Source organism: Myodes glareolus, chromosome 2, assembly GCF_982192425.1.
Source record: "Myodes glareolus chromosome 2, mMyoGla1.1, whole genome shotgun sequence".
NCBI classification, from domain to species: Eukaryota; Metazoa; Chordata; class Mammalia; order Rodentia; family Cricetidae; genus Myodes; species Myodes glareolus.
The window spans coordinates 46458933-46469721 of NC_142027.1; the positions used below are offsets into that span (position 1 = coordinate 46458933).

Consider the following 10789-nt stretch of genomic DNA (forward strand, 5'->3'; position numbering starts at 1 on the left):
CCAAACCATGTGACTAAACATAGGCAAGAATTATGGGTTAATTTAAGTTGTAAGAGCTATTTAATAATAATACTGAGCTAATAGGACAAACAGTTTATGATTAATATAAGCCTCTTTGTGTTTCTTTGGGACTGAATGGCTGCAGGACTAAGGAGGAAAGTAAATCTTTAATTTTTATTTATTTGTTTTTATTTTATGTGTATGAGTGTTTTCCTTGCATGCATGTTTGTGTATGACTTGCATTCCTGATACCCAAGTAGACCAGAAAAAGGAAGGCAATTGATGTGGTATTTCCCTTTGTATGCTGTGAATAGCATTGGTTAATAAAGAAACTGACTTCACCTGGTGGGGAAGAGCAAAACTAGGCAGGAAAAACTAAACTGAATGCTGGGAGAAAGGAGGCAGAGTCAGAGAGCAGCTATGTAGTCCCACCAGAGACAGATGCTGGGAACTTTACCTGGTATGCCACAGCAACATGGCAATATACAGATTAATAGAAATGGGTTAAATTAATATGTAAGAGCTAGCCAATGAAAAGCTATAGTTAATGGGTCAAGCAGTGATTTAAATATTATAGTTTCTACATGATTAGTTCCTGTGACTGAGCAGCCAGGAAACCAACAAGCAGCCTTCCTTCAACAAATTGCTGTGCCAATGTGGTTGATTAAATCCACATAAAATCTAAGAAAGCTTGGGAAAGAATTTTAGACACTGAAAAACAAAGTTTAGCCACATTTATTTTTCCTGAATGGTCTTTGCTTGCTGGCAGCATGTTGTGGCTCCTTTAAGAGAGGTTTTCCTGGTTAAGTGGTAGCAGAAAAAAAGTCACAGCTTTGAAATGGCAGCTTTCTGGACTGTGCTGCAAGTGTGACCTTTAGCTCTTTCAGGAGGCTGAGCACTTAAATGGGGTTTGGAAACAGCATGGAACTGGGGCAATGTACACTGCTTGCAGAGGCAGTGAATGGACTTCCACCATGTTGGACTGTGTGGAGCGAGCAGGCAGGGCTATATATACCCTAGCAATGCTATTGCTTAGATTCTTAAGAACTGCTTAGCATTTTAAGAAGCACTTCTGGTCAGAAAATAATTACAGATATGCAATAAAGACAAATCCAGATGGGAAAGATCATTAAATGGGTCACAGTGTGTTTTAAAAATGTGTGTAGGCTTGGAAGAGAGAGGAAAAAGAATACATACAGTTATAAAAAGAAATAAATGTCTTAAGGAAAGGTAAACTCTTTAAAGAGACAGAGTACAGACAGTCATAGATTTAAAGGGGTAAAGAAAAATAAGCCATGTAAAGATGAAAAATTCACAGAGAATCTAGATTATATATTATTGTGTTTTTTTGAATTTTTGACTGTGAAGGAGCTAAGTATAGAGAGAGATTTCATTGTATGAGCTGCTAAGCTAAATCAGCATGTATTAATATACCTACTTTTGATATAAAGGTATCTTGACTTCAGAATTTGAGTCTAAGGATATACTGCTTTGGAAAAGAAGTTATTCTTTTGTTTCCACAGAGGATGAGAACCTGTGGAATTCTTCCAAAGTAATATGGTTTGATGCACCAAAATCCCCTGAAAAGATGCCATGAACACCCCCAAAATTTACTTTGCCCAACAAAAATCAGGAAGTAGTTTGGAAAGAACTATGTCCAAATTCCCAAATTGTTTATAAATGTTTGTTTACATTTAAAGGGGGATATGCTCTAGAGATTTGCATTGGTATGAATTGTGGTTTATTGATACAAATTTAAGGTAAATTTCATTATATTGTGTTTATGTATTTCTGATCTCCATTAAGGTATTGTGATTATGTAGTTCATTTAAAAATGTAATGTATAATTAAGCTATATAGGTTAATAGATAATCACCTATAATAATCAAGCATATAGTCATGTTAGTTAGGTTTTCTAGATATATGCAGATAGATTTCAGTGAGTCATTCTTCAAATCTTTCAGAGACCTTCAGAATATGACATTTAAATGTTTTAAGAACTTAGGACTTTTCATGGCAGTGAGACACATACGCTCCTAGCAGCACCAATTACTTCTAGAGGAAGATGGGCATCAAAGAGGCTCCTTATTAAGTTGGTTAGCCATTTGGAGAAGAAACTGCTCTTGCCTGCACTGCTTGGTGAACTGGCAATGCAGGACTGGTGGAGAAATGACTTTTGAACTTGCCTAAAGGTGAGACAATCTTTCAGGGTTCCTGCTTCATGAAAGAATCTGCTAGATATTCTGCAGGGCATAGAAGAAAGTGGTGGACTCTTTAATATGACTTTCGGTCAAAAGCAAGTTTCTTTATTCATTAACCAATAAAATCAACACATAGACAGAAGAACCTCCCACACCAACTGAAAAACTGTCAATATAGGCAGAACTATCTTTGAAATTTCCTACTTCATGGAAAATCTGCTGGATACTATGGGCCTGTAGGCTGAAGATGGGTGCCCCAATGGTACAGAAGAACTTTGGGTGACTGTCCAGGTAGGGAGATGTCTCTGTCAATTCTAGAGTTTTGGAAGTTTCCTACAGTGCACTTCCAGCTTTCTTAGGTAATATTATATCCTTCTGGAGTCTTTGATGGAGTTGCAGAATTGATAGGTATAGTTTTTCTTACTTATGGTAAAAGATAAAGTAGATAAAATATTGTAACTATAATTCTTGCTTGATAACTGTTTTGTTATATGTATTTTTACTATGTTAAAGTTAAAGCCTTCCTTTTTTATTTAAACAGAAAACTGGAGGTGGTGTGTGATTACCCTCTGTATGCTGTGAATATCATTGGTTAATAAAGAAACTGGCTTGCCTGTTAGGGTAGAACAGAGCTAGGTGGCGAAAACTACATTGAATGCTGGCAGAAAGAAGGGCAGAGTCAGAGAAAAGCCATGTAGGATCGCCAGAGACAGACACAGGGAATTTTACCTGGTAAGCCACAACCATGTAGTGATACACAGATTAATAGAAATGGGATAGATTAATATGTAAGAGCTAGCCAACAAGAAGCTAGAGCTAATAGGCCAAGCAGTGATTTAAATAAAATAGTTTCTGTGTGATTATTTCAAGGCTGAGCAGCTGGGAAATGAACAAGTAGCCTCCTCACAACAGGCAATAGATCCTCTGTAGTTACAGATGGTTGTGAGGCAATGTTTGGGTGTTGGGACCTAAACCCAGATTCTCTGAAAGTGCAGTCAATGCTCTTAACCATCGAACCACCTCTCCTTCCCTCTCAGCTGTTAATTTTGATCTAATTTCTAAAATCTAGAGGAATATTTCTTCGTCCCTTGCTACTATCAGGGCTGGAAAGATAAAAGATTGGCTAGAATTAAAAGGTTAATTTTATTTTATTAGCCATCATTATTTATGCATATTGTTAACTGTCACAGACAAGTAAACATTTCAAAATTTTAGATCTCCTTCTTGCTCTCAAAAATAAGATTTATTCCTTGGTGGTGATGATGTATGCCTTTAATCCCAGCACTTGAGAGACAAAGGCAGATCCTCTGTGAGTTGGAGGTCAATCTGATCGACAGAGTGGGTTCCAGGACAACCAATGCTCTACTGAGTAACTGTTTCTTGAAAATCTATAAAGAAACTCCCATTTAAAAATAGCTCCCCTCTAAAAACATCCAAACAAACAAAAAAGAATAGGATTTATTGGCATAAGTAGATGGATTAATGAAAAGGACATTCTGGTTAAAAGTAACTAAATATGTCTGGTTTTCTTATACAAATATATAATACATTTAGGTAAGTATGTGCCCGTTCCATGTTATGTCTTAGAATTGCAATTGACCTTCTGCCTTGGCTGAGGCAGAGGTGAATGGGAAGAACTCATGGCAGAGTGTGGTCAGCCTAGAAGATGGCTTGAAAGGCTTGTTAGGGGTCTAGGGTTCTATAATATCCTTAGTAATAAAACTGATGGGATTTGATGCTCAGTTATATGGGAAGGCAGTTTAGAAAGAGGATGTAGAAATCGGTGAATTCAAAGTCCTTGACTTCATTGCTTCAAAACTTCATTGCTTTAGTACAGCTAAGTCAAATATTTTCATTTGTGGAAGTCACTACAGAAATGCCAAAATGCAGCTAAAGACTTGGAAGGTGAAGTTGATTATGTTGTTTTTGTTTTGTTTAGTAGCTGAAACTTCTGTAATATTCTGGAGTCAGAATAGTTACTAGGCATTTCTAGTATTTACTTCTTGCTCGTCATGGCTGCTAACATAAAACTGATTCACGTGAGCCATGTTATCATGCGCATAGCATGTGTGAAAGCTCAGCTAGACCTTGACTTGAGGTCACATTGACTCCCAGTTAATTTCGACTAATCTGTGCTTTACAGTATATACTGGTTATACGGAAACGTCATTAAATCTATTTGATACATTTGGGAAAATGGAAACTCTTTACTAGAAAACTAGCTTCCCTGAAAGCTTATAAGAAAAGGGACCCAAACACCAGCTGAAGCACTTGGAAACAAGCAGAAATTTGGGTGAGGTTTTTTTAGAAGCCAGAGGCGTCAAGGACACCAAAAAAAACACAATTTACAGAGTCAACTAAGCAGGGATCTTAGAGAGTCCTAAGCCTTAAGAGCTTAGGGAGCCTGACAGAGCAATTATGGAGCTTGCAGTGTCTGACTTCTGTCCTCTCAATGTGTACTGTTGTTGCTTTGCTTGGTGGTTTTGTGGGACTGCTAATGGTAAGAGTGTTTCTGACTCTTTTGCTTGCTCTTGGGACTATGTTCCTTCTACTGGGTTGTGTAATCATGCATGGATATGAAGTTTTGTGTCTAGTCTTACTGTATCTTGACATGATGTTCGTTGACATTCCTAGGAGGCCTGATCTTTCTGAAAGGAAACAGAGGAACAGTGGATCTGGGCCAGTGAGAATGTTGGGGACCAGAGAGTTTAGACAGGGTTGAGGCTGTGGTCAGGATGTACTGTATGAGAGAAGAATAAATAAAGAGAATAAACAAATGAAGGAAAGAAAAGAAAAGGGACCCCAGGAGTAGTTTGTTGGTTTAACTACATTTATTTGGCAAGTTTTTTAAAAAAATAATTTTATTTTATTTTTACTGAAGGTATGTCCAGGGTCCAGGGAAGGGATGTAATTACTGTTTTTTATAGGTTGAGAATTCCAGGCTCAAACAATGCAGTAACTCTGCCTTCAGCCTGGAATAGAGGTTCTACTGAACAATTCCATTTCTCCTCCTTTCTTCAGCACTCACCTAGTCTGCCCTTGAAGATGGGGTATTGCTAAAGAAGTAGTTTAGAAAAGCAGTTTTAAAATAATAATGAAAAATTTTGCATCAATTGTTAAAAAATCCAGTATAAAGTGACTTTAAAAAAAGAGGAGATTTTGTTGTTATAGAAATAGAGAATAGTTGCTGGGTGGTGGTGACACACACCTTTATTCCCAGCACTCGGGAGGCAGAGGCAGAGGCAGAGGCAGAGGCAGAGGCAGAGGCAGAGGCAGAGGCAGAGGCAGAGGCAGAGGCAGAGGCAGAGGCAGAGGCAGAGGCAGAGGCAGAGACAGGCAGATTTCTGTGAGTTCAAAGCCAGCCTGGTTACAAGAGATAGTTGGAGCATAAGCACCAAAGATACACAGAGAAAATCTGAAACCCTGTCTTGAAAAATCAGACAAAAAAAAAAAAAAAAGAAAAGCAAAAGAAAAAAATATGGGGACAATCTGAGATTCAACTGTGGTTTGGTGCATTAGTGGTGAGGTTTCCCTTTGTTCCCAGGATCTCCTTTTGGTAATTCTGATTACATTTTCAAGTTTCCCAATGTGGCAAGATAGTTGGCAATCACTTCATCTCTTTTGGGACCCAGACAGAAGAAAACCAATTTTCTTCCTGCCTGGATGGTGTGATCTAGATACCCACTTAGGGCCAGGCAGTGTGATCAGCCACCTTGTCCTGAAGTGCTAATAAATTTCATTCATGGAAATAGAAATGGAACTTCATATGCATGGATACGAAGTTTTGTGTCTAGTCTTATTGTATCTTGACATGATGTTTGTTGACATTCCTAGGAGGCCTGTTCTTTCTGAAAGGAAACAGAGGAACAGTGGATCTGGGCCAGTGGGAATGTTGGGGACCAGGGAGTTTAGACAGGTTGTCAACTAACAACAAACAGAAAACCAAAACCAAACTAAAACCTCCATGTGAACTAAAAGCTAGCTCTCCAAAGAGAGTGGTGTGAAAATTCTAAAGGGGCGGGGATAGGATACAGGGTAACCAAAGCAGCAGGAGTTTCCTGAGGAGCTACTTAAATCTCCAGGTTTATTTCCTGTTTTCTGAGGCTTTAGTAGCATTATAGAAAATGACTTCTGTTGTTCATTGAGCAGTGTCCCCTTTCCCACTCCATCACATGCTAGGCAGAGGAACACAGTCACTGATTACACAGTCTGTTTTATGTCATCATACTTCTGAATTATAAGCCCTGGTCCCCTAAACTGAGCTCTCTGATTGGTTTGAACATGTGTTCTGTTGGCTCCTAGTCTTTGAGTTGGCCATATATCTCTGTGTCCTTTCTTCTGTCTAGCTTTGTGCTTGCCATGATACTTGCTAACTCCCCAGTTTTCTTCTTAACTTGGTTCTTCTGAGCCCTCAAACACACACTCTTGTTTTTTGCTTCTCTGCGGCATGTTCTGTGCAACTTTGGCTCTCTGTTGGGTTGGTAATGGCTGATAATCAGAGTGTGAAAGGCACATGTGGAGGAGTGGAACATTCTTGTGTCCCTCAATAAGTAACTGAATAGAGACCTACAGTTGCAGAAGAGGCAGATGGTCCATGAAGATATGGCAAATACCCAGGTGGGTGGGTGAAACACGCCATGGGTGATAAAGAATCCATCTGTGCATAAGGCCACCATGCATATGGAGTTAGGATTTTTCTGACACACTAGCATGAGCATTTTAGTTCAGTTGCATAGGAGAGGCTTTCTCTTGCATACTCTGTAGTTTTTCCACCTACAACTTCATGAGTCACAAACCTCCCTAGCATCTGAAGTCTCCATAACAGGCCACAGGTCACCTTCTGATGCAACAGTGTCCATGTTCCTGCAAGGGGTTTGCAGGTTTCTCCTTTGCTGCTGTTTTTTAAAATATATTCCTGACTTTGTAGGGTGTTTTAGTTAGGATTTCTGTTGCTGTGAAAGCATAACATAACCAAAAGCAACCCAGGGAGGATGGATTTATTTCAGTTAAGCACTCTCTGTCACATTTCCTCTCTGAGGAAGACAGAGAAGAGACTCAAGGCAGGATATGTGAGGCAGAAATGGATGCAGGGAGGTCATGCTTCTTACTGGCTTGCTCCTGCATCTTGTTCAGCCATTCTTCTTCTACAACCCAGGGCTTCTTCCTCAGAGGTCACACCACCCACAATAGACTAGTCTCTCCCATGTCAATCTTTAATCAAGAAATGTTGCACAGGCTTGCCTACAGTACAATGGGGACATTTTCTCGACTGAGGTTTCCCCTTCACAAATGACTCAAGCTTATGTCAAGGTGAGATACAAACGAAGAAGGACTTGGGACTTTTTATAAGTCCCACCCACCTCCATCTCACCTCCTGCCTTCAATCCATTTTAATTATTTTTCTTGACTCTAGCTAAAGCTATAACTTTTCTGTGTCTGAGCCTATGAACTGTAGTCATTTTCTTTTTCAGGTAACTTTATAGATTAAAAAATGGCATACACATTACATTGTACTGTATTTGCGTTCAACAATCTGATTTTCATTGACAGTAGTGCATGTTTCTGTGGTGCAATATGGTGGTATGATATATGAACACATTGTAGATTTGACTGATCCCATCAGTACTAACCTAGTCTAATGCCTGATCCCCTTGTCAGTTTTCGCTACCAGAGCACTTTGTGTAGTAGGAATCTGCTTGTTGGTTCCCAGCCACCCAGCTAGCTTAGACCCGAAATAATCACACAGAAACTGTAGTAATTAAATCACTGCTTGGCCCATTAGCTCTAGTTTCTTTCTTTCTTTCTTTCTTTCTTTCTTTCTTTCTTTCTTTCTTTCTTTCTTTCTTTCTTCTTCTTCTTTTTCTTCTTCTTCTTCTTCTTTTTTTTTTGCTGTTTCAAAAGGCTTTATTTTTACTTGGTCCAAGACTTGAGAGGGGCTCCAGGGCGTTATAACGCTGCCTAGTGGCTTCTTGAGAGGTTCGGGTGAAGGTCCTGAGGCTGGCTGGTGTAGAGCAGAGGTGGGAGCCCCTCGGAAGGAGAGGCCCCCTAGTCATGCTTCAGAGTGAGCCGCTCAAAGAGGTACTCGCCCAGAGACGCCTGGGGCCCAGCAGCCAACCTGCGGAAGTTGGTCAGGTGGTTGTCCATCTTCTTGATGACCTTGACCTCCTCATCCAGGAAATGGTTTTCAAGGAAGTTACAGAGATGAGGATCTGTGCGAGCAGAGCCCAGGGAACGAAGATCCAAGAGGGCCTGGTTCAAGTTCTTCTCCAAGGTCGGGGCCCCTTCCATGGCCTCCTGGGTTTTACCCTACTCATCTTGAGATGGCTTCTGCACATCCTGAAAGAGTTCACGGCCTCTGCGATCGTTCTGCAACTTGAGAAGACGCTCAGCGCCCTCACACTTCTCCTCGGCCAATTCGCGGAAGAAGTGGCTTACACCCTCCAGAGCCACGTCATCCCGATCAAAATAGTAGCCCAGCGAGAGGTAGGTGTAGGAGGTCCGCAGGTGCAGGTTGACCAGGCGGTTAACGGCAGCCTTCACTTTGGTGGAATAATTCTGACGAACCTGGGAGGTTATGGCTGAGACGCAGTCTGGAGCTACATGCAAAGAAATGGTGCTGGCTGGTTCTGGGAGCTGAAGGCGGCGAGGAGACGGTCCCGGAGGCTGCGACTGCAGATGAGGAGCGGTGGAAGCTAACAAAGGGAGGCCCCGGTCCGTTCCATCCAAACACTGTTGAAGCAAGACACAGATCCACGGGATCTCTGAGGGCTGCTCTAGCTCTAGTTTCTTGTTGGCTAACACTTATATTAATTTAACCCATTTCTATTAATCTGTATATTGTCACATGGCTGTGGCTTTCTGGGTAAAGTTCCCAGCATCTGTCTCCGCGGCTCCATGACTTCTCTCTTACTCCACCCTTCTCCTCCCAGCATACAGCCTAGCTTTCCCCACCTAGTTCTGTTCTTTCCTGCCACAGGCTCATAGCAGTTCTTTATTCATTAACCAATAAAAGCAACACATAGACAGAAGGACCTCCCACACCAACTTTGTGACCACAACTTAGTCTATTTGACAAGTAACTAGTAATCATTTCCAATTTGGCCTACAGTAGTGTGTGTGTATGTGTGTGTGTGTGTGTGTGTGTGTGTGTGTGTGTGTGTGTGTGTGTGTGTATGTGTCCTGGATATTTAAACTAGGCTCTTTACACTTGGGAGGCAAGTGTTTTGTCTGGCCCCCATATTTCCTATTCTCATTTAATTCTCCTTTCAAATATCAAAATGCTGGAAGGACACTATTCCTTCAAAGCCAGCACAGGGAAAGACAATGGATCTGAACTTTCTTGGGTTGATGTCCCCATTTAGGAAGAAACACTTCACAGAGGATTTGCTGCTTAATGTCTCTGTGCCAACAGGAATGGAAAGAATGGGCTTGGGAGATTTGGAGATCCAGGGCCTAATTAGGGGCCGTGGCTGCTCATTATGGTGGGAAGTCTGTACCCACGCAGAAGCAAAAGCTGCCCACATCAGAGAGTCTTCATTACCTCCTACTTCTTCCTTAGATAGGCTTTCCGGGGAGTTAGTGTTATCCCCTGACAGGAAAGCACCAGAGAAGGCAGTTGTTACCTCACAAGTCATTATCAGAATATTGGGATCAACTTGTAGTAGTTCAGAATCACAGAGCAAATGAGATGTATATAGCTCGAAGTCAAGATCAAAAATAATTGTGCAGCACTGGGGGAAAATGACCTATGAGAAGAAGCTACAGTAATTAGTTTATTTCACCCAGAAAAGAATAATTCGGGGAAATTCACAGCCCTAACAGGCTGCAAGACCATGAAAGATAATTCCACAGGATGGCGAATTGACAGTTATAGATGTTCAAGGATGGGTTTTCCCATTGTCCTCTCTCAATTTCTTGCTTTATTTCTCCTCTGTAATAACTTGATGAAAGATAATAATGTGGTGACTTGAGAAAATTCGGAGAGTAAGTACTTTGGAAGCTGGCAAGATTATTGTACTGTCTTCCCACTGTCTCTCTCCCTTCCCCCTCTCAAAAGAAAAACCCAGAAGGGAGTAAATACACCATCTGCAAGCCTCTTTCCTCTTTTACAGCCATCCTGAAGCCATCTGCTACAGCTTCAATCCACCTGCATACTGAGAAACATTAATTGTCTTCTCCTATTTGGGCAAGAAACACAGGCTCCCGTAAAATGAGAGTAGGAGGAAGGAGACACTTTTATAATACCTTCAAGTGAGCCTTGCAAGGGGCCACCCACCTGAATCCTTTTGTGAATCTTATTCCTGCTCCACCAAACTTATTGTCTAAGGAGGGGATAGCATTCTGGGAGAAAGTGGAATCTTAGTGTTTGTTTCTTCAGAAATCTGAAGACGGCATGGATTCAGAAGTGCAGTCCCTACTGTTGTGAGGAGTTTAGAAGTTATTGTTGGAAGCTGCCATAAGGACTTCTCTCTGCTTCAGAACCGGAACATTTTTTCTCCCATACAAATCCTGGCATGTTCTCTATATGTAATTATGACTGGAGTTGAGATTCCCTTTTCTGATGTTAAGTCAGTAGCCTACCAACTTCT

At 41.0% G+C, this 10789-nt stretch overlaps 1 pseudogene; it reads right to left on the reverse strand.

Annotated features, from left to right (window-relative positions):
* Positions 1 to 8099: 8099 nt before the first annotated feature.
* Positions 8100 to 9835, reverse strand: LOC148122958 (ferritin light chain-like; annotated as a pseudogene).
* Between the last annotated feature and the right edge of the window lie 954 nt (positions 9836 to 10789).